The sequence below is a fragment of the Cynocephalus volans genome, chromosome 11, assembly GCF_027409185.1.
Source record: "Cynocephalus volans isolate mCynVol1 chromosome 11, mCynVol1.pri, whole genome shotgun sequence".
Taxonomy (NCBI): Eukaryota; Metazoa; Chordata; class Mammalia; order Dermoptera; family Cynocephalidae; genus Cynocephalus; species Cynocephalus volans.
Window position 1 is genome coordinate 78,166,806 of NC_084470.1, and position 27,172 is coordinate 78,193,977.

The window sequence follows — 27,172 nt, forward strand, 5'->3', positions numbered from 1 at the left end:
ACAGTAGCATTTTGCAGTTCGATAAATATTAACTCCTTCTGCCAGGTGATCTGATGGAAACTCTGGGGAGCTTCAAGGTGACAGTCTTGAGTCTTGCCTCTAGAAAATTCATATTATAAGTACAATCAAGAATGTCTTCACTTTTATGTACAGTTAGCCCAGAGCTACGGTTACTGGCGTGGGTGCCAGCTAATAATTCAGACAGTCAATATCGACACCGTGTTCATCCCTAAGCATGCTCCCCTCTGGAATGCATGTTTGGATGAACTTTGAGGAAAATCATTAACTCACCCGACTTAAGGAGCTTTGACTAGAGATTTCAGGATTATTTGTACATAGTTTCAAAGGTTGTATTTTAAGATGAGGAATTATTTAAGAAGATTAGCTAACATCCTTCATTAATCTGGAGCTATTTTATAATGATATAAAAGGACAACCTGTTTTTATCTTATAAGTTTCATAGGTCAGTTTTGTTTATAGGTTATATTTAATCAAATTTTATTTTGATTATATAGGAAATTTTCAAGTAGATAATGTTCACTAACCTAGAATAGATGAAGGAAAACTCTTGTGGCCTAAATATGTATCATTTTAGTTGCTTTTTAAATTTTACCATACTAGTTTATACAATAGATATGTTTCTATAAAGCTGTATATATGTAAATATAAAAGATAAAATATAAAGATTATTGACTATAAATAGATTAATATAAAATCAGCATAGATGTAGATATATAAAATGAATATGATTATAATTATTATACGAAATGTATAATCTGCTATAAAATGAACAATCTGGCCCTAATTTCTGTGTAAAACTTGAGGTGATTTGGAGTGAGGCATAATCATGTACTAAATATTCTTGGAGTCTGACATTACATGCATCATGGACTTGCTAATTTTATTCCCTGATGATTTACATAAGTGTCTGACAGAAACTTAATAGGAAGCATAGCTTCATTTTTCTCATTATCAGCTAGAGAGGAAAAACATTGCCATCTGAATCTCTTCTGTGTGTGTGTGTGTGTGTATGTATGTGATATCTAAAAGTCATAGTATTCAGAGTGTGACCCACATACTGGACTGGTTCATGAACTGTGTGTTACTGGTCTGCAAGGAGATGAGATCAGAAATTGAAAGTGTTCAGAAACTCTTATAGCAATCAGAAAGAGTACTTTCAGTTCTGTTGAATCTAATACTACAAATTTGGGCTTCCATATTTGTGTGTTTGTTTTGTTTTTCTTTTCATTTATCTAAGAATTCACTTTCATTATACTTTACAGAAGTATTGGTCTGTGATGGATGTGAAGTTTAAAAAACAAACTGGTACTGCAGATGATTTGAGAAGCGTTGGTGAGAAACCTGATCACTGTGACAGAAATGTGGTATAATTTCTAATATTCCACAGGCTTGATTGAGGACATCAGGTACTATGGTTTGTGTTGCATCTAGCATTGTTAATTCCTAGTTAAGCCATGCTTGCTAACCTTTCTAGTGTAACTATTCTATTTAGTTGTGATGTTTTGATCCACTTATTTCCCTGACTGATTTGCAAAGGAGTAATTCTTTGGATTTAGTCATTCATTCAGCTGCTATTTACTGAGCATGTACTTTGTGCCAGATACTGTTCTAAACACTGGAAATTTGGCAGTAACAAAACAAGTAATCTTTTAGCTAGTACGAATGAATTCAAATATTTAAATAAGTATGTATACACACATAAATGCACACATACACCTGAACTGCAGGGTGGTAGGTTGGCTCCAGCTGTCATCAGTTCCACTTGGACTACTAATGCATGCGTTCCTCAACTCTGTGGATGTTAAAGATCAGTACTGATGTGGTTTTGTGCCTAGATACAGTGGCTGACAAAGTAAGTTCCAGGTGACAAATGTAGTTGGCCTTTCTTAGAGTCAGTGATGCTTGAGGATGGCCTCCCCAGTTTGGGGATGACCATGGAATGGGAGGATCCTCAGACACTGGAAGAACCTTGGCATTCAGTGCTCCGAACCCCTATCCTCCTTTGGGACGCCATCAAATAGAGAGATCCAGTGTGTTTCTTTGGTTCAGCTGGAGGGACTGTGATCTTCTGCAGCACGATGTTCCAATCCTGCGAGTCTAGGATGGCATGTCAGGGAAGAGTTAACCCTCTGAAATTGGAGCAGTGTTTACACATGTGCACTTTTCTGGAGTGAGGGTCCCTGGCTCTCATCTGATTCTAAAAGTGGTTCATGAACCCCACAGACAAAGACTCAATTTGTGTACAGTGGCCTAAAGAGCCTTCTGCAATTTGGTCCTTATTCCTCCGTCTGGTTTTGTCTCCTGTCTTCTACCTTGTGCTTCCCTGCTGTGCTGGGCTGGCCTGACTGCTGCTCCACCGTGCCTCAGCCAATCCCACTGGATGTTCTCTGCCTGGAATGCGGGACCTCCAGCCATCCCCAGAGCTCATGTCTTCACCTTCTTTAAGCCTTTGTTCCAATGTCACCCTCGGCCTACCCTGATGACCGTATTTAAGATTGCTTTTCTCTCCTGCCCCTGTCTGGGCCCTTTTCACGTTCCTTGTTCTGCTTCATTTTTGCCCCTAGCACTTGCTACCTTTCACATTTTATGTAGTTTCATTATTTATCGAGTTTTCTTTTCATATTCCCCTCCCATCCTGATCCTGCATAAAAGTGGGGCTTTTTTTTCTCTTTGTTCACTGCTGTATCCCTGGCACCTTGAACAGTGTCTACACATAATGGGAGCTCAGTAAATATTTATTCAGTGAATGAATGAATGAATGGATGTGAGATCTGACTCTCCTTTTGAGAATGTACGTAATGGAGCTGAGATTTGGCCAGTGGAACTGAGATGCCTCATGTTGCTCCATGTGTATTCCATTCCATTGGTTATGGTTTCACGGATCCCATGTGTTATGTTGCTATAAATTGGGTTTTAATTTATCTCTTTATTTTTCTTTCTAGGTTGCATGTATTCTCATGAGGCATTTTCATTTTTTTCTTCTTGATTTTTTTATGTCTGTTTAGTCTTACTTTACCCTAGACACTCACAGGTTTGTGGATATGACCTTAGGCAAGTTACGTGACTTCTCTGCCCCCCTTTCCTCATCTGTAAAATGGGAATAATGGTATACAACCTTGCAGAGTTGCTGGGAGGGTGAAATGAGATGATGCACTTAACGTGGTTAGCACAGTGTCCAGCATAAATATTGGTTGCAGTAATGTTAATGAAGACGTAAGTGTCCTATGGCTTAGCAGAATGTCCAGCATGTGGTAGATGGCAGCTGTTAACAATTATTATTATGTTCTCCCCCACCCCCATTATTACAATCACTAGTGATATGGTTCCACACAATCCTAAGAGAGCGTGGCATTATCAGAAAATCCTAGAGAAGATTAAGTGTTGGCTTTCCTTTCTTCTTTATCTCCCTTTTTCTTTCCTTTTCCACAGTGGGAATAAACTGTTTTCTCCCTTTGCTGTGCAAAGGAAGATCCTGCACATTTAAGATCCATTCTTTGCTGTTTGCTGTGATGTTGGTTGTCACCATCATCCTAACACTCAGTCTTTTTTGTAACTTTCTGTTTGAATAGGTAGCAATAGGTGGTTTATCTGGGTTCTTGAGATGTATTTCCACATATGCATTTCACAACAATCCTGATTTCTGGCAAAGGTTTCATTTTTGTGGAGGGCATTTCAAGGAGCTGCCTTGTAAATTTCTGAATGCCTGGGTTGTTTGCTTGCTTTCTTTTAGCCTCTCATTGCCAGGTTAGTAAAGCAACCCAGATTTGAATCTTGCCATTAATCCATCAGCAAATGTTTATTAAGTATATACATGGAGGGCTATTGGAACATCAAAATGACATGGTGAAAGGTAAGCTTTAAAAGGATTAATGGGGGGCTGGGTGCTTAATTGGTAGATGGGGTGTCACAAAGCCAGCGGAGAAAAGAGGGAGGTAGGGTATGTTGGGGGAATCTGCCAGACCAGAACCAGCAGTGGAACCGTGCAAGTGGAAGCTGGGTGACACACAGGGTGCACAGATGCTCAGCTTCCCTAGATGTAGCCAGTCTTCCAAAGCCTGTATCCCTATTTCCACTTCCATCAGCAGTAGTGGAGAGTTCTGGTTGCTCCCTGTTCTTGCCAACAGTTTGTTACTATTGCTGCATACAAGTTATGCTAGATCTCGGTAAGGGAATACAGTACCTATCATTTTGTCCCTCATGCTTTCTTTGGGTTGGGAATTCTGGAGGCTGGGCTGGGCAGTTCTGGCTCGGGGTCTTGTGAGATTGTATATAGATGGGGGCTGCTGGACCTTCGGAAGGAGGAAGCCACTGGTGGTCAATTTATACCCTGCTTATCATTGTCCTCAATCTCAGGAGACAGGGCAGGGCTAGGGTAAGGCATGAGAGGCATCTTTATCAGGATACAAAATGAAGGACACACTCTTTCTCAGGGCCTTGTAAGTTCTGGCCCTGCCAAGGAATGAAACAAACGTTTATTGAGCATCTACTGTGTGGCAGTCCTTGGGCAAGATGCACATTTATATGATGTGTTTTATTTCCTTTAACATGATCTTTCCTTCATGGTTAACTTCCTAGACAGGCCTTCCCTTAACTACCCTGTCTTTAAATAGGCCTTCCTCTTCATTTTCATCTTATTGCCCAGTTCATCGCCTTCATTGCTCTTTTCCCTATTTACACTGTGTGTGTAGTTGTATATCTACTCATTGCCTGTCACCTACCTTCCCCTAGCTGCCAGTACTAGACTGAAGGTCCATGACAGCAACAACCATGCCCCTTTTATGCCCAACTGTGCACCCACTAGTGTTGCCAGATGAAATCTGGATACCTAGAGAACTTTGAACTATAGATGAAAACAAATGATATTTTAGTATAAGTGTATCCCAAATATGGCACATTAAGTATATCCCAAATATGGGACATGCTTACACTGAAAGATTGTTTGTAGTTTTTCTGAAACCCAAATCTAACTGGATGTTGAGTAGTTTTATTTGCTAAATCTGGCAACTTCATTACCTGGTATTTAGCAGAGTGTGTAGCACATCATAGGTGCTTAATTAATATTTGAATGAATGAGAGAGTGAATACATGAAAGAGCTCATTTCTTTCTTATGAACAATTTTACAAGGTGGATATTATTATTTTACAGATATGATGTTCAAATAATTGAAAGAGCTTGTCCATGGGCCCAGAGCCAGTCATTACAGGGTGGGGATAAGAGACAAATTGTGAAAGCTGCTTTCTTTGGCTTTCAGTTACCTTTCTATTCTTTTCACTACATCATGCTGACTTGCCTTGTGAAAAGAAATTTCCTCCTTGTAGCAGTCAGATGTCTTAGTTGGATCAACCAAAAACTGAACTCTCCCTAGGTTAGGCAGAAAGAGAGTTTATTCAAGGACTTTCAGGAGCTTGGGATCTCTGGAAGGCCAGAGAACCAGACCAGAGACTGAGAAGCCAGCAGCCATGTTCCCAGCACACTGTAGAACTGGTCTAGTGGAGATATTGATGTTGCCACAGCTGGGCACAGATCCTGCAGCTTTCACCATTGTACCACCAGCGCGGTGCCCTAGACCACACAGCCAAGCCCCTGGCCTTAAGGCCTTCCAGATGCAGCTGTGTCTTTCCTTGCTGGTGCACAGTTCCACACAGTCTGGCCCAGATATATCTCATTGGCAGAACTGCAGGTGCATGTCTTCATCCTAGCTGCAAGGGAGTATGGGAAACTTCATTTGGCTTCTAAAGTTGAAGCTATCACTATCTCCCTCTAAACTCATAAGGAGGAGAATTCTCTAGACACAGGAAGTGTCTTAAAAGGTGCTGGGAGCCAAAAAAATAATACTGTTCACCCAACCCCTCCTTTGAACTTTGGTAGCATAGTGATTTCTAATTTTTTAAAACAGGTATTATTTTCTGCCTTGTTTGAAAACAGGAATCGTATTTGCTTTGATTTTTTAATGTGCCTGCATAGTACTGAGCCTATGTTTTCATACGTGAGTGAATAAAAGCTCAATTCTCTGTGCAGTGGGGTTTTACAGGTGACTTTAATTTTATTCATTTATATTTTCCAAATTTCCTATTGTGAACATTTGTAATAAAAATAAAGCCTTCAAAAGTTGATATGTAACTGGGAGAAAAACCATGTGTCTGAAATCTCTTATCTACAGTTCTCAAATCCAAAAGACTTTGAATATTGAAGTATTTTCTTTTTTTTAAATACCTTTATTTGGCAAAATTACCTCACCTGAAATATCATGAGGCTATTTATAGTCTTTTATTATCTCATTTAATTGAATATTTATATGTTTCCTGGCAGAAATATTAATGCACTCGATTATGAGCTATTGCCCTGATCTCACTGGGGATATTGTATTGTGTATGACCTCTGTCATCTTTTTAAAATCTGGAAAATTCTGATGTTCATGACTCATCAGTCCTCAAGGGTTTTTTTGAAATGTGTGTATGTTCATGTGTGTACACATACTTGCATAATATGTACATCAAAAGTTTTGGAAGGATTCATTCAAAACTCTCAGTAGTGATTACCTCTAAGAGAAAGGATTGGATAGGGAGATAGTGGGAAATGAATTTGTCCCTCATCTTCTTCAGTATTTATAATAATTATCATAGTAAATCAATTGTCTTTTTTGATGAAAGAGAGGATAGAGTAGAACTGAGTGGAATTTTTATTGGATTTAGGAAAATAGTTGTAATTAGTTGTAATATTAATTTGGACAGATGGTTTGTCAAGTAGGCTGTGTGTTTACATATTAGTTCACCATTACTGACTGCTGACAAGGACCCAGAAAAAGTTAGGCAAACAACAGGCAGCCTACTGCCTTTTGGACAATGTGTGTGTATGCTCTAGAGGCAGGGAATTTGCATCAGCAAAAACACTAATTTTGCCCAAAAAAAAAAAAAAAAAAAAGCACACAAAAATGTGATGAGTAAATGAAACCGCTGTTATTAGTGATGGGTTTGGCATGTTTTACTAAGTCTGAACAATTACTCATCCACTGTACATTTGCAGAAGTTCTTTAACAAAAGCCAGATGCATACGTAGTAGCAGGGTTAGTAGATGGATGGGAGGATTAAGCTCAGTGAATTTTTAGAGCATTGATTTGTAGCTGTTTTTTGGCTTCTCGACAGGCTACTTTTCTGAGTCAGCCTATAGGATGGCTTCCCAGGGTAAGTCTGATTTTACTTTTCTGAGTTTAAAATATAAGCGGTAAAGGAGGTCCAACTAGTTGCCTTTTGCACTGGATTCTGTAAATCAATAGTACCTGCGTTTCTTCTGTGAGAAAGACATTTATCATATTCCAGCATATTCTGGTGTTCCTGCTGCTGAGTTTTATAGCTTTGCGTCACCTCCCCCTAGTTTTTAAAGTTAAGTGCCCAAGTGCTGAGAGGCCTCACAAGGGGAATCGCAAAGGTCATGTGCAAGTTCTGTGGCTGGCGTGCAGAGAGCAGTGTCATTGAGCCATAGCCCTTCATGACCCTTTCTTTGAAAGAGGAGGTTTCTAATAAATTAGTGTAGCACACTTTATGTGCTTGTTTATGACCTTAAAAATTGGTTTAGATTTTGCTGAGTGGCCATTACTGATGCTTTATGACATGTAATAATGGTTTCAACCTGCACTACTATTTTTTTTTTTTTTTTTTTTTGCACTGAAACAATGTCATGCATCAGTCAATGTGAAATTCATGTTTTTTTTTTCTTTTGAAGGGACTTGGGAGAACATTCAATGTTAGAATAAGTCCCTGAATTCTGACTCCAGAAAACGTTGGTTCTTGAGGTCAGAAACAGTGAGGATTTGCCAAGCTCTTACAAATGAGCTTTGTAGTAATGGCTGATGAAATTATAAAAACACTGCTTTTCCCACTGGATGTTAAATGCTACTTTTCATTAGCTATAGTACGAGGAATTAAATCATGTTTTTTTTTTTTAAAACCGTAACCACTTTTAAAAAGCAGTTTTTACTTTGTGGCTGCTTTTTTTCTTCCGGTGTCTAGCACAGTCGAGGACTTTATCTTCTTGTATCTTTTTAGGACACTCTAATGAATAATAGCATTCTGAGTAGCTCTCTAAATGGAAGAATCCAATTGCATCCTTGCCAGACATGGGCTGCCCTTGCTTTTTCTTCGATAAGTTCAAGGAGGCCGCCGTGAGGGGCCGGGGCATATCAGTGGTCGATAATTTTTCCATGTGACAGTGACATCTATGTGGGATCTGGAAGGGAACCCACCTCAAGATTCCCACTCATTAATGTTCAGTACTCACAAAAGAGATCATTGATCTGCTCTCAATGCAGGCATACTTCAAGAAACACGGATACATAAAAAAGGGGAAGGTAATTTCACTTGTTTTTTTTAAAAAATGGAAACAGTCACATTAGGACCTTTACAAATAAAAGCACTATGTCCTTAGTGCTGTGGATCTCACATAGAAATATGTGCACCCTGTGAGTCTGAAGCCCTGTGCCAAGGGATGCGTGAAGTTGGAGGTTAATGTCGCCTTTCGTGAATAATTGGGGTAGGGGTGTAAAAGTATCTGTAATTCAACTGGTCAGTAATTTAGGAACTTTTTCTTGCTGATTTAAGCAAGCACATATTGTGGAGTAGAATGTGAGATAAAATATGAGTCTGTAAAGAGATATCTCCCTTGCTAAGGATGAATTCAGACCATGCCCCTAGACTTTGCTTCTAGTCCTCCTTGGGAGGCTGGTCCTCTATCCTCTGTCTTGGTAGAAACGTGCTTTGGTAGAAAAGTTATGGGGTTCACTTCTCCCCTTCTTAAACATGCCCTTTACAAGAATGTTTCTATAGGTACAACTAGGTGAGCCACTATGAAGTTTGAGAAAACTTATTGCCCAGGCTGAGCTAGAACACTTCATCCATCCTGTCTCACACACACAGAGATACTTTGAAAGGGACGGGAATCTCAATGGAAGGCTTAACTATCATCAGGAAATTGTTAGAATTGTCTTTTTCAATGAGAGAGTAAAATGCGGTGGAGATTGTCACTTTAATGGCACCTGGAGATAGAATCCTGTGTCCTTTTCCAGTATCCCCTCCTCCCGCATTCTTGAGTCTCAGTAATGACTTACAAAACAGCTTTTCCCCCCCCTTCTTTTTAAAGAAAAGAGGGGCAGCCTGGTTAGCTCAGTTGGTAAGAGTGTGGTGTTAACACCAAGGTCCAGGGTTTGATCCCTGTTATGCACCAGCCGCCCTAAAACAAAAATAAGCAAACAAAAAAAGTTAAAGAGAAGGGAAAATCAATGATCAGTGATTTCAGAGCAGATTATTATGTGTATGGATTATCCAGTCTCTTTTGATTTTATCTTGTTACCCTCATTTCTTAGTGTTTCTCAGCATCTCATCAAAAGGTCGGAGAGGATGAAACCCCAAACAGCTTTTGACTCCTAGTTGTGTGTTGCCATTTAGGAAATTTAACTTAAGCAGATAGAATGACAGATGTATTTCACATTTTATAGAGGAGAAAATTCAAGACTGAGCCTAAATATATATTTATTTTCAATGTACTTTAATAAACTCTTAAATTCTTATTCACACACACACACAGCCAAACTTTAAAATAACTGCTAGCAGGAAAAAGGGAAAAATAGCAGGCAATCTTTATGACACTTTAATGTGTGTATTTACTACTTAAAAGTATTCAAATACAGCTTTGTTTTGTGTAGTTAATTTTGGTTGTATAATATTTGAAAAGGTGGCAGATAAAAGGGCAGGATGTAATTCTTGAAGCTGTAATTTGCAGGAGACTAATAATAAATGTCCATTTTCTTTTCTGCATATGCTATTCATATAATTTACATTTTTAACAAATCTTAGAACTAGAATAAAAATAGTAATTAATATTAAGGGTAAGAAATATTGTAACTATGCCAAATTTGGAAAGTTTAAGAAATTCTCTTGGTGGTTAAGCACAATCTATTAAATATTCTAATTTCTGTGTCACAGAGTGCAGTGCTGAGCAGATTGTATGAGCTCAACTAATGTTAAACGATTGAGTCAATTTGCTCATACTTCTTTTTGTTTCAGAAAAATAAGCATATTTAATTTAGAAGTAACAGGTCAATTTTAAAGCCAAGTTAAGATAAATAGGTCAAGTGAAATTGTGCATATACCAGGGCTAGTAGTGCTGTATGTGCAGAGAAAAAAGACTGAAAGGAAAATCATTAATATTTATGTTAAGATGAATGATTTTTTATTTTTCATGCGTTTTTTTTTATTTGTCTTTAATTTTCCCTAGTGAACAAATAGATTCTTTGGAGCATAGTACTTTCATATCCATATTAAATTTTACATAACTCTTTGTTAAATCTCAAGTTAATGAATTTTTAATAAATATGTTATACATCAAATATGATATGAATGGTGTCTCCTGTAGTAGGGCAGCATAGTAGCTTGGACTGGAATGTACATTAGGAGCACAATACTCAAAAATTTTATGGGCGACATATTAAAAAAGAAAAGATAACCTTACAAAAACAGTAGACAGTCTTACACTTGTTAAATGGTTAAGCAACACATCAGCATGACAACAAACTTGGTACTTTGCCTTGAATAAGGCCTTGAGTGTGTTTGTGGAAGTGGCTTCAAAAGAGTTGTGGTTTGTGAGTTGTTATGAAGTGGTGGAAGGAAACACCTGAAATCAGACCAAACGTTGTAGCTCCAGTTATGAATGGGTGTGGTGTATAACACACATAGTAAATTGGGGTAGCTGGTAGATGTTTGAAGGTTTTCTGCACTGCTTGATGTAGTTGGGCATAGTTTTTTGTGTTCATCTACTGTTTCTGGTGGGCAAACTCATGTTTTTGCAAACCAGATTTTATTCAGGTTATGCCAAGTTGTTCCCTAATGTATCAATAGTGTTGGAACAAATTTGCATTTTCAAAACAAGCATCTAGTGGAACTATCTATGAGATAGATGAAATAAAGCTGCATTAGTTTTAGGTCTGTCAAGACCTGGTTTGGACCTCAACCTCCCCATCACCACCCCAGGCGTTCCATGGAGTATTGCTGTGTGGTGTGAATTTGATTGTCCTTTTGTTCATGACCTGGAATAGATACACAAGGATATTTGTTTTGTGGAGACATTTGGTCCTACCTGTGTATCCTTCCCTGGCTGGTGACTGGAGGCATGCCAAGTTCTTTGGCTTTCAGAACTTTCAGTTCGACTGCCAGATGGGCCATCCAGTAAGGCAAATGGCCTTGAACTTAAAACCCCATGGAATACCTAATTCCAGGTCCTTGTCAGGGACTCTAATCTTGAACATAGTGCTACTCAATACTTATCAAATTTTGCTGTGAAAAACCAATATTTATGGATTACAGTTTGAATGACAGAGGCTCATCTGTTTCTATGGATGCTCTAAAACAATGAGAGAGAAAGGGTATGTCATTGGAAAAATTATTTTCCAAGGTGGCAATGTTTAAGGACAGTGTGAGAATTTTATATTTATCAAAAGAGATCATTGGTTATAAAACAGTTAAGGGAAATCAACTGTGAAATCTCTACCTGAAATAATCCAGACAAGCAGAAATCTCTACTTTGAGATTTTGAAATAGCTGAGAATTTGTGTCCCCCACCCCTGGCACCCGCCGATTAGTTTTACTAAATCTCACTTAGTATTATGCCCCCATTGAAGATCATTATAAAATAGAGCCCTATGAATCTTGACTGTATGGGCTGCTGATCTTGTGGGTGTTACAATGTCCTCTTTATGAAGTCTCCTGGGATTAGTGTCTCTCTGGTTTCAATACCACAAATGACTCTATTTCTACACAACTTTGGGTTTTTGTTTTATGGATATAGTTAGTCATGTAACTGATCATGTCTTCTTCCTCTTTATGGCCACAGACATGTTTTCTTTAACCCACACTTTTTTTTTAAACCCAAGGAAAAACTATTTGCCAACATTGGAATGAGAAGATTTCACACGAGTGTGTTTCAATTACTGGCATCTATTGAAAATTTTGTTACTGGCATCTACTGAAAAATCAAGTCTGGCCACATTGGGCTCTCATGTCTCAGATCCATGGCAGCCATGGGTTTCAGTGAAGAAGTATTGTCATTTTCCTTAAAACAGAACAGGCACTCTTCAGTTTATTGCTTTCCTTTTCCTGCCTGGCCCTTGTAGGTGGTGGATTCTTAGCCCTCTGGTTTAGAAAGCAATTTGTGAGCCATCTCTAGAAAAGGTGCCAAATCTTATTTGTATTTGTGTGCTAATCTTACTCCTGAGGTCATTTAATTAATTAATTTATTTGAATTCTCTTTTCTTCCTTTTTTTTTCTTTCATCCACTTATATTAATTTTGTGTTGTAGTTGTTTCATTGTGGGTTATTCTATGCTTTTTCATAAACTGCCTTAAGTCTTTTTGGGAAGAAACAAGGTATAAATAAACAAAAATAAGAGAAGGAAATTTTTCTCCCCAGATTGTGGTATTTTTATTTTTTTGCCTGGCAAATTTAAGATGATTTCAGCTTTTTTTCTGAATTGTTTTTTAGTCTACTTGATTCTGGTACCATTCAGGGCTTTGCAATTCTTGTTTTTTTTTTTTTGGCAATTCCTCACAGAGACTGAGAAAACACGAGGGCTTCAGCATACACAGTTGTTTTGTACCCAGGATGGGTTGTATTTTCCATGATCTCATATTAAGAACTGAAGCGCTAAGTCAGAATAATTGTTCATTTAGCCCTAAGAGGAAGGATCAGGACACCATGAACCTCCTTAAAGGTTATCTGCTGAGTGCAAAGACCGTGAGAACTCTCATCATTCAGTGCTGTTATGTTTGGGCACTGCTCTGGCTCCTGGGAAAATTATTAGAGAAGGCAGTAGTTGCTGCTGGTCTGGAGACTTGCTGTTCTGAATCTTTCTGTTAGGTGTATTTCATGTAGCCTTCCATAGTGTTGAAAACAACTCTGAATCAGCATGTAGAATCATTAATTTTCACATCCGATTCAGGATTTTCATAATTCCTCGAGAAACCTGAAGACCCCACATGAATGGGCCACCATTCACCCTTGGATGGGTTTGCATCTCTACAGCCTGCCAGCTCGCTCCACCACATCCATGTTTAGTGATGTGCTGGAAACGTTATCCTCTCATCAGCCTCCACTTCTCCTTCTGTCTCATCATCAAATTATTCTACTTCTTATTCTAGGACAATTGGATTTCCTACTGCGTGTTTTCATTGTAGACAAAATGAACTCATTTACTACTATGCTTTTTCAGGAGAACAAATTTAAAGCAAAGGAGGCTTGGTGAATTTGTAACAGTGTGTTGGGTTCAGAAAGGATTGTTGGAATCCTTATGTTTTCCTTTCTTTTGTTTGCTTTAAAGTGAGCGGAACATAGTGATTTCTGTAGATGGTGTCAGCATAGATGGCAGAGATATGTGGACATCCTGGCCAGCATCTGGGGAAGATGAAAATGGCTGTGATTCTCATGACTTTATTTTTCCAGGGCTGACTCTATGACAGTACCACTCTGGCAAATATTGGCTGGCCATGGAACATTTTTAAGAGCAAGGGTTTCGTGAATGTTCTGTCTATTACCATGGCTGAGGAATCAAAACAAAATATTGTCCACACATTTCCTCGAGCACTCACAGATGGATTCCAGTGTCTAACTTGTATGTTAGCTCTTAGACCACATGAAGAATTTAAAATAAACTATTACCGAAAACATGATTAAGAAGAATTGAGTAGAGTATTTTGTACCATTTTCCCCTTTCTCCATAGTAATGTCATGCTTGGAATGGTGACGTAGATGAACTGAGTGCAAAAAGGCTTTGCAAAAATTTATGTTTTCAGACTCTTGTTATGGACATGATAGTAATGACAATAATATGTAGCACTGTCTAGCTCTTGATAATAATCTTTATTCTCACTTAAGAAAGGAGTGAACACTGATGATGTTAAAAAAACAAACAAACCCACTACAGATATCCCAAAGACTGTCATAATTTCTTTCTCCTTCTGCTATAGAATATGCTTCTCATTTTTTGTGTGTGAATAATAGGAATAAATAATAAGCTGTGAGTTTACCAGGAAAGTCCTTTGAGAGTTGGCTTTTGTGCTGGGACTTTATTTGGGCAAAGATCCTTCTACAGTATTTGGTGTGTCTAAGAAGGTAGCAGGATGGCCCGAGCATAAACGGAGTTCATTCTGTTGCTGTTTTGGAGGGGTTCCTTTTGTGAGGCATGTCAGCATCAGGCCCTGGTGACTGCAGTGGTGATGACAGTGGTGATGATAATGTTGTTCAGAATAAGGGCTACAATATATTGAATGCTTACACTTCATGTTCAGTGCCAAGTGAATGCTGTGCGTCATTTCATGCATTATCTCACAGTGGCCTGCAAAGCTGGGACTGTGCTTATCCCCATTTGCAGATGAGGAAACTGAAGCTTAGAGGGGGTGAATAATTCCCTCTGGGTGCAGAGCTAATGAGAGAGGGGAGAACATTGGATTTGAACCCAGTTCTTTCTGACCCTAGAGCGTGGACTCTGATACCTTATTCTCCCCACATCTTTCTAGAAGTAAGAAACTCATGCCTGGAATATTTCAATGGCCTGTTACCTATTTCCCTGCCTCCCTCTTTTCTCTTTAGAATTTTTTCCCTGCCACCAGCTTTCTGTCGCATGCCCCTCTCCTGTGAAGATCCTCCTTCCTTCCCTCTTTGCCTGGTGTATACCCCTCTATCATCAGGACTTCTCTACCCTAGGGTTTCTCCTGTGAATTCTCACAATACTTTGTTCCTATCTTAAACAAAACCCTGTGCAGCTTATAGTCACCTCCTTAAGTATTCCAAGGATTCTTAACATGTGGTCCAGGCATTCAGTGGGTTTTGTGTTTCTGTGCCTGTGTGAATTTTCTCTGGAAAGAGTATAGTTTTCATACAAATCTCAGAAAAGTATCTGACCAAAAAGGGTAAGGTAGTATTGTTTATATGATTCCCCACCCTCCCACAAGTAATGAGTATCTAGAGGGAAGGAGCATATCTTACTCATATTTATGACCCTGGGTGGATATAGTCATATAATAGTTTTTGAGTATCTGGATAAATAAATGTATTTACTAGTAGGATTGTGGGGTGGTATAGCCTGTGGGTTAAAAACACAGGATCCAGATTCAGAGTATGCCCTGGGTTGAATTCCTTCTTTGCAAACCTTTCAGCAAGTGATATGTCTCGAAGCCTCATTCTCCACATTGGTAAAAGGGACATAATAATAGTTTTAGAGGGTTGCTATTGAAGATTAAAATAAGTTACTGCATGCGAAATGCTTAACACAGGAACACATAGCAGACTTTCTGTAATTAACTATTATTATTTTACTTCAGAAACTTTGAAAGCGGCCAAAGGATGAGGTTCTCATGATTTTCCTAGTGACTATCACAGACACATTGAAACCTTCAGAGCAAAAAGAGTTTTCATGCGCTCTTGAGTCTTAGAGACTTAGAACCTATATTCTATCTTTAGCCATGGTGACAGATGCAGGGCAGCTACCTCCACGAAATGTTTTTCTTGGACATTTCCTTTCCCCGTGGTTTCGACCCTGGACATACAGGGGCTGAGGCTCCACAGATGGACACCCAAAGTGCTAGCTAATGGAAACTTTGTGATGTGGGCACTCTGCCCCTGAGGATTTGGACATATGCTTTTTGTGTTTAAATCAACAGAAAAAAGTGCAGCTGTAGCCACCCCTCTGCCAAATTGTTAAAGTAACCCTTTTCCTCACATGTTCTTGGAGCCCCCGAGTGTTGGGCCTGTCACTTGCCTGTCACTTGCCCTGATCTTCGTGTGTTGCAGGTGAGTCCAGTAGGTCAGATGAAAGGCAGAGGCTGGCTGGGCAGCATCACTTATTTACACAGCAGTGGTGAATGGTTTTACATAGGTTGAGACATGCAAGTTACTTGTAATTGTCTGGCCACGTGGGTCACATTGGCAAGAAGGAGCCTTTAGAAAGGTGCTTTAGTTGTATAATTCCGAATTCTGGTGCATTAATGTCCACTTAATATAGAAAAGGTGGCTCAAAATCTCTTTACAGAAAACATATTGTGAGCTGGATTTTATTAACATAAGGGGGAAAATTGTCAACATACTTTTTCCATAGTTTTTTGTTTTTTTGAGCATATACCATTTCTTTTTATCACTGGTAACTGTGTGACCTTGGCTGAGTCACTTGCAAATATCCTTTTTTAAAAAAGCTCTTAAAAATTGATAACACCTTTATTCATAATCACCAAAACCTGGAAACAGCCAGAATATCCTTTCACTAGTTAAAGGATAAACCAGTTGTGGTTCATCTACCCAATGGAATATTGATTAGCAATGAAAAAGAACAAGTTACTGATACCCAGATGTGGTTGAATCTCAAATGCACTTGCTAAGGGAAAGACCCAGACCCAAAGCCTATATACCACATGCTGCCACTTATATGACATCCGGAAAAGACAGCTCTATAGGAACGGAAAACTGATAGGTGCTTTCAGAGGGTTAGGAATGGGGGAGGTTTTGACTACAAAGCAGCAGCACAGGGAATATTTTGTGGTGTGGACCTGTGTGTGTATTCTGTGTGGTATTTACATGACCCTATCGCATTTCAAAAGTTACAGAATAGTACACCAGAAGAGGTGAATTTTAATGTATAGTAATAAAAATAAGATAATAAAAAAGGGATGATAGCATCTCCCCAATATACTCAGAGAAATGTTGCTTTGAAAAGAGCAATACATGTAATTTAAATTCCATAAATTTAATTTAAATTCCATAAATATTTATCGATTAGCTGCTATAACACAATACTTTATGGGAAATCATAAAGGAAATATTTCTGTGTACACTTAGTGTTGCGAGAGGCTCCTTTAGTAAACATGCACAAGCAACTATAAGGTAATTTTAAGGTTATAATTATATTATGGGACATTAGATAGAAGAGAAAGAGATATATTTGGTATCAGGAAAGATTTTTGTTAAGAAAGTGAGGAAGGTTTGTCAAGGAATAGTCTTAAAGAATGGGTAGATTCTAAAAGTATTTTTCAGTAAACTTTAAGTTGGAGTGTAGCATTCTTACAGAAAAGTCTGCAAATCTTACGTGTACCTCTTACTGAATTTTCAGCAAATAACAAGCACCTAGTCTATGAGATAGAGCCTTACTAGCATCCTTGTGCCTCCTTCTAGTCAACCCCTCCTCTAAGTATAATCACTGTCCTGACCTCTAACACCATAGGTTAATAATGTCTGGGTTTTATTTATCTTTATACAAGTGGAATTATTTGGCAAGTACTCTTGCATCTGGATTCTTTTGCTCGTCATTTTGTATGTGAGGTTCATCCCTTGTTATCTGTATGTGGCAATAATTCATTCTCATAGAATATTCCATTGTATGATCACATCACTATTTATCTATTCCACTGTTGATGGGCATTTGGTTTGCCCACAGTTTTATGCTATTATGAGCAATGCTGCTAAGAACATTATTGCTGTATGCGTATTGGGAAACATATGTGTCTGTTTGGTGTGTACCAAGGAGTGGAATTAATCGCCCATAAAGCATGCACATGTTCAGTTTTGGTAGATACTGCAAATCATTTTTCAAAAGTATTTGTGCAAATTTACACCCTCAGCAGCAGCGTCTGAGTATTCCAGTTGTTCCATTCCTTGCCAATATTTGGCAGTGCATCTGTCATTGAAGAACGTGTAGGTTTTTTGATAGAAAGGGATGGTGTGTGCGTGAAGAGTACTCCAAGCAAGAGTATACAGCTAGAGTTTGAGAATAAGTTGTTTATATTGGTTGGAATTAGTATAATAGATAAGACTAGAAAGGTAGGTGCCATTGATTGCTGGTCTAAATAAAACATTTGAAATTCACTCATTGTATATTGAAGAACCATTTATTTTCTTAAAATAGTTGTGTGAAAATAGCAAAACCATACTGTAGGAAGGGTTATCTAGTAGTAGGTGTAGGATATATGTGGAGAAGGAGGCACAGGGATTTAGCAGTCCAGACCAGAGTAGAACCATGACAGAGTGACTGTGAGGACAGAAGAGATGCAGTTTGGTGGTTGACAGATAAGATGTCGTAAGTGATGGTTCAGTGGAGGGATAAGGGGAAGGAAGAGTGAGAGGTATCTTTGACCCTGGTGATACCTTAGCTGGTCATGTCAAAATTGACTATTATCTTTCTTAATGTCTCAAAAGAGTGGCTTATACTTGCTACAGGTGGAACATCCCTAATCTGAAAATCTGAAACCTGAAAGGCTCCAAAATTCAGAATTTTTTGAGCGTTGACATCATGCTCAAAGGAAATGCTTGTTGGAGCATTTTAGATTTTGGATTTTCAGATTAAGATGCTTAATTGATAGGTTTTCTGCAAATATTCCGAAATCTGAAAAAATCTGAAATCCAAAACACTTCGGTCCCAAGCATTTTGGTTAAAGGATGTTCAACCTCTACATTCATTTCTTCAGTTCCCTTACACTCATTTTTTATTATTTTTTAAGTTGTTAAAACCCATCTGTTTAGTAAAGAGTAATAAAATAAATAACCATATACCTACCATCCATCTTAAATACAGAACAATCTGGAAGCCTCATCTTTGATTGCTTCCTCCTCTTTACCTCCCACTGAATTAACCATCATCCTGAATTTTGTTTTAATCACTCCCTTGCTTTTCATTACATTTTTACCGTCTACGAATACATCCCTATACTATACTTTGAACTTTAAATAAATGGAATCATATGGCAGTATTCTATGTGATTTGCCTTTTACCACTCAATATTTGTTTTGATTTTATCCATGTAAAGGCGTATAGTTGTAGTTCACTCATGTTCAGTGTTGTGTAGTTGTTCATTGTGTCAATAATCTTCAGCTTATTGATATATTTCCTCTTAGTCTTTAATCCCTTGACACATTGACACATTGACTCAAATACTGTGGCATATTTGATAGACTCAAGTGTATCCATATACCGTGTCTGTAGACTTAAAAGCTGTCTTATAAACACGTTAAAATTTGGGGCTAATAATTTAATGCTTACAATGAGTTGGAACTACTGTGTCTTCTGTATAGGAGAGATGTTTACTCTACGATAGAGTTTCTCAACTTGCGCACTACTGACACTTGGGGCTGGGTATCTTTCTTGTGGGGCTGTCCTGTGCGTTGTAAGATGGTTACCCACATCTCTGGCCTCTACTCACCTGATGCCAGTTGTACCTACCTCCCCATTTGTAAGAGCCAAAAATGTCTCCATACATTGTCAAGTGTCACCTGGGGACAAAATCATCCCTGGCTGAGAACTACTGCTCCGAAGTGTTAGGATTCAGTGGCAAGGCACTGGGTTGCCATGACCGGCTGGAGAGAATCCAGGCCAGAACCTTCCTTTTATTTTCCTGCTGCCCATCTCAGCCCCAGGCTGGTGACTGTGAACAGTGGTATTTTCTTTTGTCTTTTGGCAGTGGACCTTTCCTGGCTGTGGAGGTCAGTTCTCTCCTGTTGCGAGTATGTTAGCACTTTCACTTTGTGCTGGGGACTGTTTCTTTGTTCTCATGTACCGAGAGTCTGCATTTGCCTATTTGCAACTCTTTTTGCCCTAACCCCCTCCTAGTCTAGAGGTATTCTTTACTTTATAGGTCTGATGAGATGGTCATGCTCATTGTAATAAGTGGCTTCCTTTCCCTCAATCCAAAGAAATTAAAAAATTAATAAATAAGAAGCATGTATTGTTTTGAAATTGTCATTTTAAAAAGCTATGATAAATACATGTTAATAAACCAAAGTTTAAAATGCCAGTGAGTTATAAGATGTACATATTTGAAATATACATTTTATAATACTATTGATACTTTGATATTAATTTGGACTGAAGAGTTATAGGAAACATGCAGAATGTTAAAATGATAGGATCTTTTGACCTTTAAAATGAAATTTTAAAATATTTAAATTAAAATATATTTAGGCAGTACACAGCTCTCACATAACTTTGTGTATTGATTTTTTTTCAAGTACTGCACAAAACCTGTGCATGAATCCTAAAGCATTATAAAGTTGGCTCCATCTAGTGTATGAAAGTGTTATACAGCTAGGGAAAAAAATCTGTACTAGAAATGTCTTTTGATTTTTCATTATGAAATTAGAAACAAAACTAATCAGCTAAATTTGTGCCCCAGGAAATAACACAGGCAGCAGCGACCTTCACAGCATTAGAGAAGACGTCTTTATACATTGAAACATCAACCTCAAGCATGCCTGACATTTTGTTCTAACAGCAGAGGTCTTGTTTACAGGCACTGTCAACAAATGCGGCTTGTCACTTCCACTGTGATATTCTCAGTTCTACTTGGCCATGTCCCCACTTTTCCTGTATGGAATCATATCTGAGAGTCACGCTCATTTTCCACAGTTAGAGATTAGGGCTAGGCTCACTTACTATGATTTCAGAACCCTACGTGGTTTTCTTTATCAGTCTGAAATTCTTTGTAGCTGTTAGCTTCTCACTACATTAGAGTAGGCCACTATTCTGGGCTGTGTTTAATCTTGTTTCCACTGGAGGATTCTGGCACATTATATCTGCCCATCAACATTTCTCAGATTTTACCCATTCTCATGCTAACTTCATTACTTTTGCCCCCAAATACTAAATGGGGCTTAAAATAATAAATATATTTTAAAGGTAATGTTATAATATATGGAAGCCACAAATGGAAGTACCTGTAGAATGAATATGATAAAATTGGAAGGAAATTGTTAGATCCTTGTGAGGTATGTTATCTGGAACAGCTGAGTCTCAGGTCTCTGTTTTTTTTGTTAACAGGGCAAGTATTGAGAGTGTGAAGACAAATTTCCAAAGACCTTGCTTCCCATAGAAAGCCTTTTGTAATAATTCTTTTTTTTTTCCTCCGTGGGAACTTGCTAACTTCTTTCATTAACATGTATAGATGTATAGATTGTGCTGATATGTGGGGTTACTTTTTTTTCTTCCTTGTAATTTTATGTTTTCTTAGTCTCTTTTCCAACCAGATTAAGTTATTTGAGGACAAGCATTGTTTCTTCTTTATATTTTTTCAAGTGAATGACATTAATGTAATTCATGCTTGGTATAAATGTTCAGGGAAGTCTGCTTCATTCTCTGTTTGTTTTTTTTTAAGTCAGTCATGGCCAGAAACAGCACTATGGTCAATTAATTAATCATTTAACCCACTGACGAATAGCTATTGAGTGTCTTCTCTGTGTTTGGTATTGCCTGTGGTTAAAGAATGAAGCGGTGAACTAAAGAGACATGGTTCATGCCTTTATGGAATCCAGAATCTAGTGTGGGGTGTGGGCTACAGACAAATAAAAGGCAACTCCAGTTCAAGGTTCTAATTTTAGAATCCTGTAGTTTGCTTTTTGACCATTGCTTAGCTTGAGTAAACCTGGAACAGAAAGCCTGGAGAAGAGGGTGGGCCCTGGAGTTGCAAACCCCAGATATGTGGCTCATAAATGTCTTGACTTGGGGCAAGTTACTCACCTCACTCCCTGTCCCTCAGTTTCTTTATTTCAATAAAAAAAAGATTAAATAAACATGAGATGTGATAGGCAGATAGGAGGCAAAGTTAGCCATATGACAATATGAAGAATTCTCAATGTCTCTTCTTTCCTCCTTCCTCTTTTAAGGGAGGCAGAAACATGATCTCATTGTTTTTTCAGATTTTCAAATTTCCATATTTCCTGCCTGGCACACTGGGAAATGAAAATGCATTGATTGATCCAGTATTAGAAACCAAACATTCTTGTTAATGAAAATGTCATTGTGGATGTTGTTTAAAAATTGCAAGCACATTCATGCAACTTCCAAGTTGCCTATTTAAACTGATAAATGATTTGAGCATTCAGATTTACTTCAGAGCATTTCTCTCTTAAGAGTCTAAGGTCCAAAAAAAAAAAAAAAAAAACCAAACAGAAGAGAAAAACAAACAAACAAAAACACTCACAAAAGAGTCTAAGGTCCATGATATATCACTGATGTATCTCGAGCATATTGAACAGTGCCTGTTACATAGTGTGAGCCTAATAAATATTGGTTGAATGAGTGAATGAGTTTTTATAAGAATATTTTGAATCTTTTCTTATCCATGATTTTGTTCACATCTGCTAAAAATAAACCAATATTGTTTGATATTAGGAGCTAGAGAAGCTTGAATTAGAGTTCTTATTATTCTCTATATCTATATCACCAACCTTGCCCATAATATCAGGCAGGTAATTATACTTAGAAAATGTTAAAGGGAGAATGAGGTAGATTTGTTAGGCACTATTTTTTTAAAGGAAACATGACTTAATTTTTTTAGGCAAACGTTTAATTTTTCCTTTATGTCACTTCATGGAGTACTACTTAAAATTACACAGACTATTAATTTAAAATATTGGTTATTTTAACCTCTTACTATCAACATAAATATATGCTTTGATTATAGGCAAGATTCCCTAGAGTGTGAATTAGATACAGAAAGCTAATGTGTATTGAGTTTATACTGATTGATTAGATTTAATCAACAGACAGGAAGGATTTTTGTGCAAATACTATTTTTCTCATTTAAAATCCTATTTGCTCAGCATAACTGAAACAGGATGTTATTAGTATAAGAGTGAGTATTTGAGATGCTTCAAAAGTTTGGGAAATTTGACTATTAATACTAATTTAACTTGAGGTGATCTATTGAGCACAAAGAGGTTTGTTCTACTACAGTTTTACTTATTTAAATACATGACTTCTTGCTTAACTGGGTTTATTTACATAGTAAAAATATAAATTAAAAACATAATTGTCACACTGAGTCATTGCAGAAGGTTCTCTGGGTTAGAATTTTGTTTGTAGCTAAGACAGCCGTTGCAAAGGCACCATTAGTTGTCTGCTCGCAGAAGTTACAGATGCCCGCCAACACTTCACTTCTAAGTTATTCACTGTGAATAGAGTATTCACAAATTTATCTAGACCTTTCTCGAACTTACATGTATCTTGAATCTGTACAACCTCTTTAGATATCCAGTTTCAAAAACAACTTGACCAGTCTCCTAATAACAACTTTTATTTGCCCTAGAACATGAAGTTCTTTGAGATCCTGAGGGCTAACATTTTATTACCTAACAGTAGTCTGAAATAGTGTCCTTGTTTCTTGTATAACATTGATTGAATGCTTTTTTTCAGGCACCATGCTAAGTACTTTTTGTAACTTATCTCACTTAATCATCACAATTTATGAAGTAGGTAATATTAATATCCCTATTTTATAGATGCAGATTTCAGACTCAGATGTTAAATGACTTACCCACGGTCAAGTTAGGATGTTGGGGCTGGCTGGTTAGCTCAGTTGGTTAGAGGGCAGTGTTGATAATAGCAAGGTCCAGGATTCGGTACTTGTATTGGCCAGTTAGGATGTGAATAGTGTGTGGGGTGTGTGTGTGTGTCTACATTGAATCACTGCACTATGCCATCTCCCATTGGAAAAATGGTGCTAAGTTTATATTCATAGGAGAGACATATCAGTTATTCTTGCTTTATAATATTGTGGACTTCTCAGAAGTTTGCTCCCCACAGGTTGAAACCACCACCCTGGATCTTTACCACAGTTTGTACAAATTGTGCAGTTTTTGCATTTCAGCAACTTCCATACTGCCTTCCAGAATCGCATTATTGTCTGTAAGAAACAGTCTCCCTCTACCTTAAGGTCAGTTTTTGGAATACAGATATTTAATTTACATGAATAGACTAGATAATCTTCCAGACAAAGTGTCGCTTCTTTATCTGAGTCCCTTTTTCTGGCTTCTCCTTGGACCATAAAAGTTTAGGTGACTCTTTGAGCAGCTGATGTCCTGATATCTCATTCAGAGATAGAAGTAAGGGAAAGGTGGATTCATCACTTCTGACAGCTGAATATTATGTTGCTTTAAAATATGTCTTGATTCTTGCTTGGAAGAAGAAAGAAGCTGATATTGCAGATGACAATGACAGTGATGCGCTCTCTTCTGTTCCAATCTTCGACTCCCCTGAAAGACAGGCAAAGATACCTCATATGCTTATTTGCTCTTCAATCTTTCATTATTAAAAAAAAAGTTACTAACAATAGAAAAGTCCACATTTTCCTTTTTAAATGATTTAGGAATTAACCACTAAATTGAGAGAAAACTCCATGATTTTAAAGTCTCAAAGTGGAAGACTCTATTTATTGTGAAGTCATATTGTGAATAACTTTGGTCTCCCACACTGGAGACAGCCATATCTTTTCCTGTTTATTTACCTTGATAAGGAAAGCAAATTGCATTTTTACTAAATTTCACATTTGAAGAGATTATGAAAGCAGCATAATCTCATCAGCATTTCCCTCTCTCACTTTGTGTTGTCTCACCTACTTGGCTTATATTGTAGATTGTGGTCTGCTTATTGCAAAGGCCTGTGAATCACCTTTAATGCAGGAATATTTCTTTTGATGTGAACCCTAAGAGTGAGCTCAAGGTAAGGGATTAATCTGTTGTATTGATTATTGTATTAAATGAAAGAGGCAAGCTAGTATTTTATATATTTTTCTCTTCATTAATTAAAAATTCACTTCAAACAGAATTTGAGATGCCTCTTTGTAGATTATATTTTTCTTCTCAGGGCAGATTTTTCTAAGCAGTTTTAAAAAAAACATCACTTTTACTCTCTGGATGTTCGTATAAGCATCTAAACAGTTCTTTAATAATGTTGGGATATGTCACAATCAAGTGACATGGGGTCATCTTAGTCTCTTCCGTATTTCCCTTTTTAATCTTGAAGGACTTCTTTGGGTGCCAGGTACAATGAGCTTTCTGTCTTTCAGAAGATGCTGTAATATCTTTTTCAGGAGATGTGTTCTTGGTAGGAGAAAAAAATAGAAACAGAATGAAAGAGATAAACATGATTGAGTGGTACTGGACAGTTATTTCTGCAGATAGGTAATCATTGCCGATGTGCTTTAGTCATGCTGTAGTGATTTCAAAATAGAACTGCTGGACCAATTTCTTGTAACTTTATACCCCACTACTTTATCCATGAACGTGAGTTGTGTTCAGCTATAAAAGCTTGTGAATAAAGACTCTGCAGCTGCACATCCCACTGATGCCTGTTGACTTCCCTCCTAATTAATGAAATGCCATCCTCAAGTTATCCTTCATAAAGCCTTTGTTACCTGATCTTTTTTCATTTTGTCACTTATCCATCTTTTCTTCCTTTCTTCTATTCATCCGTCCATTCATCCATCCATCCATTCATCCTGTATTTATCGAGCACTTACTATATGCCAGGCACTGAGAATAAAATAAATACAAAGGACTCTGCCCTACAAGGACGAAAGAATTAAAAAAAAAAAAAAAAAAATGAAATGATTACAAGTTAGATGAAGTGCTATAAAAGAAAGAAACACTTGTTGAGAGAGCAAAAAACAGAAGTGGGCGTTTCTGCTTTAGGAAGGATGGTCTGAGAAGACCTCTCTGTGGAAGAAATGTAAGACCCACAAGACGCCATCTGCCAAGGCCCCATGGAGTCAGTCATGGGGAGGGGGAGGCAGGGGAGAAGGAGGATGCGGGCTCTTGCCATAGGTGTGTGTACAGAGTCTTGGGTTTCTCTGGTGTGACCCCTGGAAAGCAGAGCCTCTTGGCATCTTCATCTTTGTCTTTTCCACAGCACTGAGAACAGTGCCTCTCACACGCTGGACAAATCAATACATGTGTGGGTTGAAGGGCCTTTCAGCAGCATCTGACTTTTTCCAGAACACGTGCATAATGGCACGTGGGGAGAAGAGATGTGTGTTCCTCTTGAGAGTAGGTTTTGAGTTTCATTACCACTTTGGTGGTACTCTTTAATTACCCCCTAGTAAGGCTTTCACTGAACATTCAAAGCATGCTCACAGTAATTCCAAGTAGATACATTAAAGAATTAAAATGTACAAGTAACTTCTTTATTCCACAAATGAAAGGAGCTTCCATTCTTGACTATTTTTCTCCCACTCTGAAAGAGAGTTTACATAGAATATATTATATATACTTATATATATTGTAATATGTTACATGATATATTAGTGGTTTCCAGGCCTGACTGCACATTGGACTCTTAGGAGGATTGAAAAAAAAAAAAATGCAGAATTCCAAACCATATCCCTGAAGAGTCTCATTCAGTTATTTGCTTGGGTAAAGGTCCTTGGCATTTATACTATTTTAAAATCTGCATTTATTTTAAGGGAGTAGAATAGGGAGAGGGCTCCCAGGTACTTCTGATAGGAATACAGGTTTAGGAACCATTGGCTGGGATCATAATGAAACATTCCAAGACTAGGTAGATGCGTCCTAAACTGTGTGTAGTTCATGGGTCAGAGTATTGCCTGATACATAGCAAGCTGTCAAATGTTAACTATTGTTAGGCTGGTGAGTAAAAGTACAAGTTTGCTGAAAAGAACAATAACCTAAAAAAAAAATATATATATATATATATATACATATATATATATGTATATATATATATAAGCAAATTGTGTGCTTTGGAAGGCAATAAAACATTTAATACACAAATAAAATAAGAATAATTCTGAGCTGTGATAAAACAGTAGCTTTACTTTTCTTTGCCTAAGTTTTGGGCAGGATAACAAGTAAAATCTCTTCTTATCTCTTTTCTAACCCATTCGAAATAGTGATTGGATTTTTCCTTCCAAAAAGATTCCAAAGCCCAGTTTAGCTTCCAGAGAAAAAATTGGCTGTCACTTGGATGGTTGATTGTTTTAAATTACATTTTAGTTAAGGTTCAGCTTGTAAAAGAGGTCAGTAAGAACTCTGATGACTGTAGTTGATTTGCTGCATTTAGGGCAAGAAGTGGTGACTAAGATTTGAAATGCATTGGAGTACAGGTAATATTTTTATTCTGCATTCTGTGTTTTGTTTGGTTTTTAAAAATATTATTCCCCTCCCCCACCCCCCCACTACCAATTCTTAGTTTGTGTTTAAATTTAGGGCTTGGCTATTTTTGTGTGTGTGTGTATTCATATGCATACAAACTTAGGATACACATCTGGATAATACAAATGTGCCCCGAAGAGTTGCTTACACATTATAGATTGATTTTTTTTTAAGATATATATTGAACATC

The 27,172-nt window shown here is 37.6% G+C and overlaps 1 protein-coding gene across 10 annotated transcripts in view; it reads left to right on the plus strand.

Moving 5' to 3' along the window:
* The window catches only part of MITF (melanocyte inducing transcription factor), a 211,339-nt gene that overhangs the window by 84,493 nt on the left and 99,674 nt on the right, over nt 1-27,172 (plus strand). Inside the window, exon 1 of one of the 10 annotated variants that reach the window (XM_063114146.1) lies at nt 1,343-1,427. The exons of the other annotated variants lie outside the window; for them this stretch is intronic. The gene's annotated coding sequence lies outside the window, so the exon portion shown is untranslated. Of the gene's footprint in view, nt 1-1,342; nt 1,428-27,172 lie in introns of those variants that run through there. 10 annotated transcript variants of the gene reach the window in all.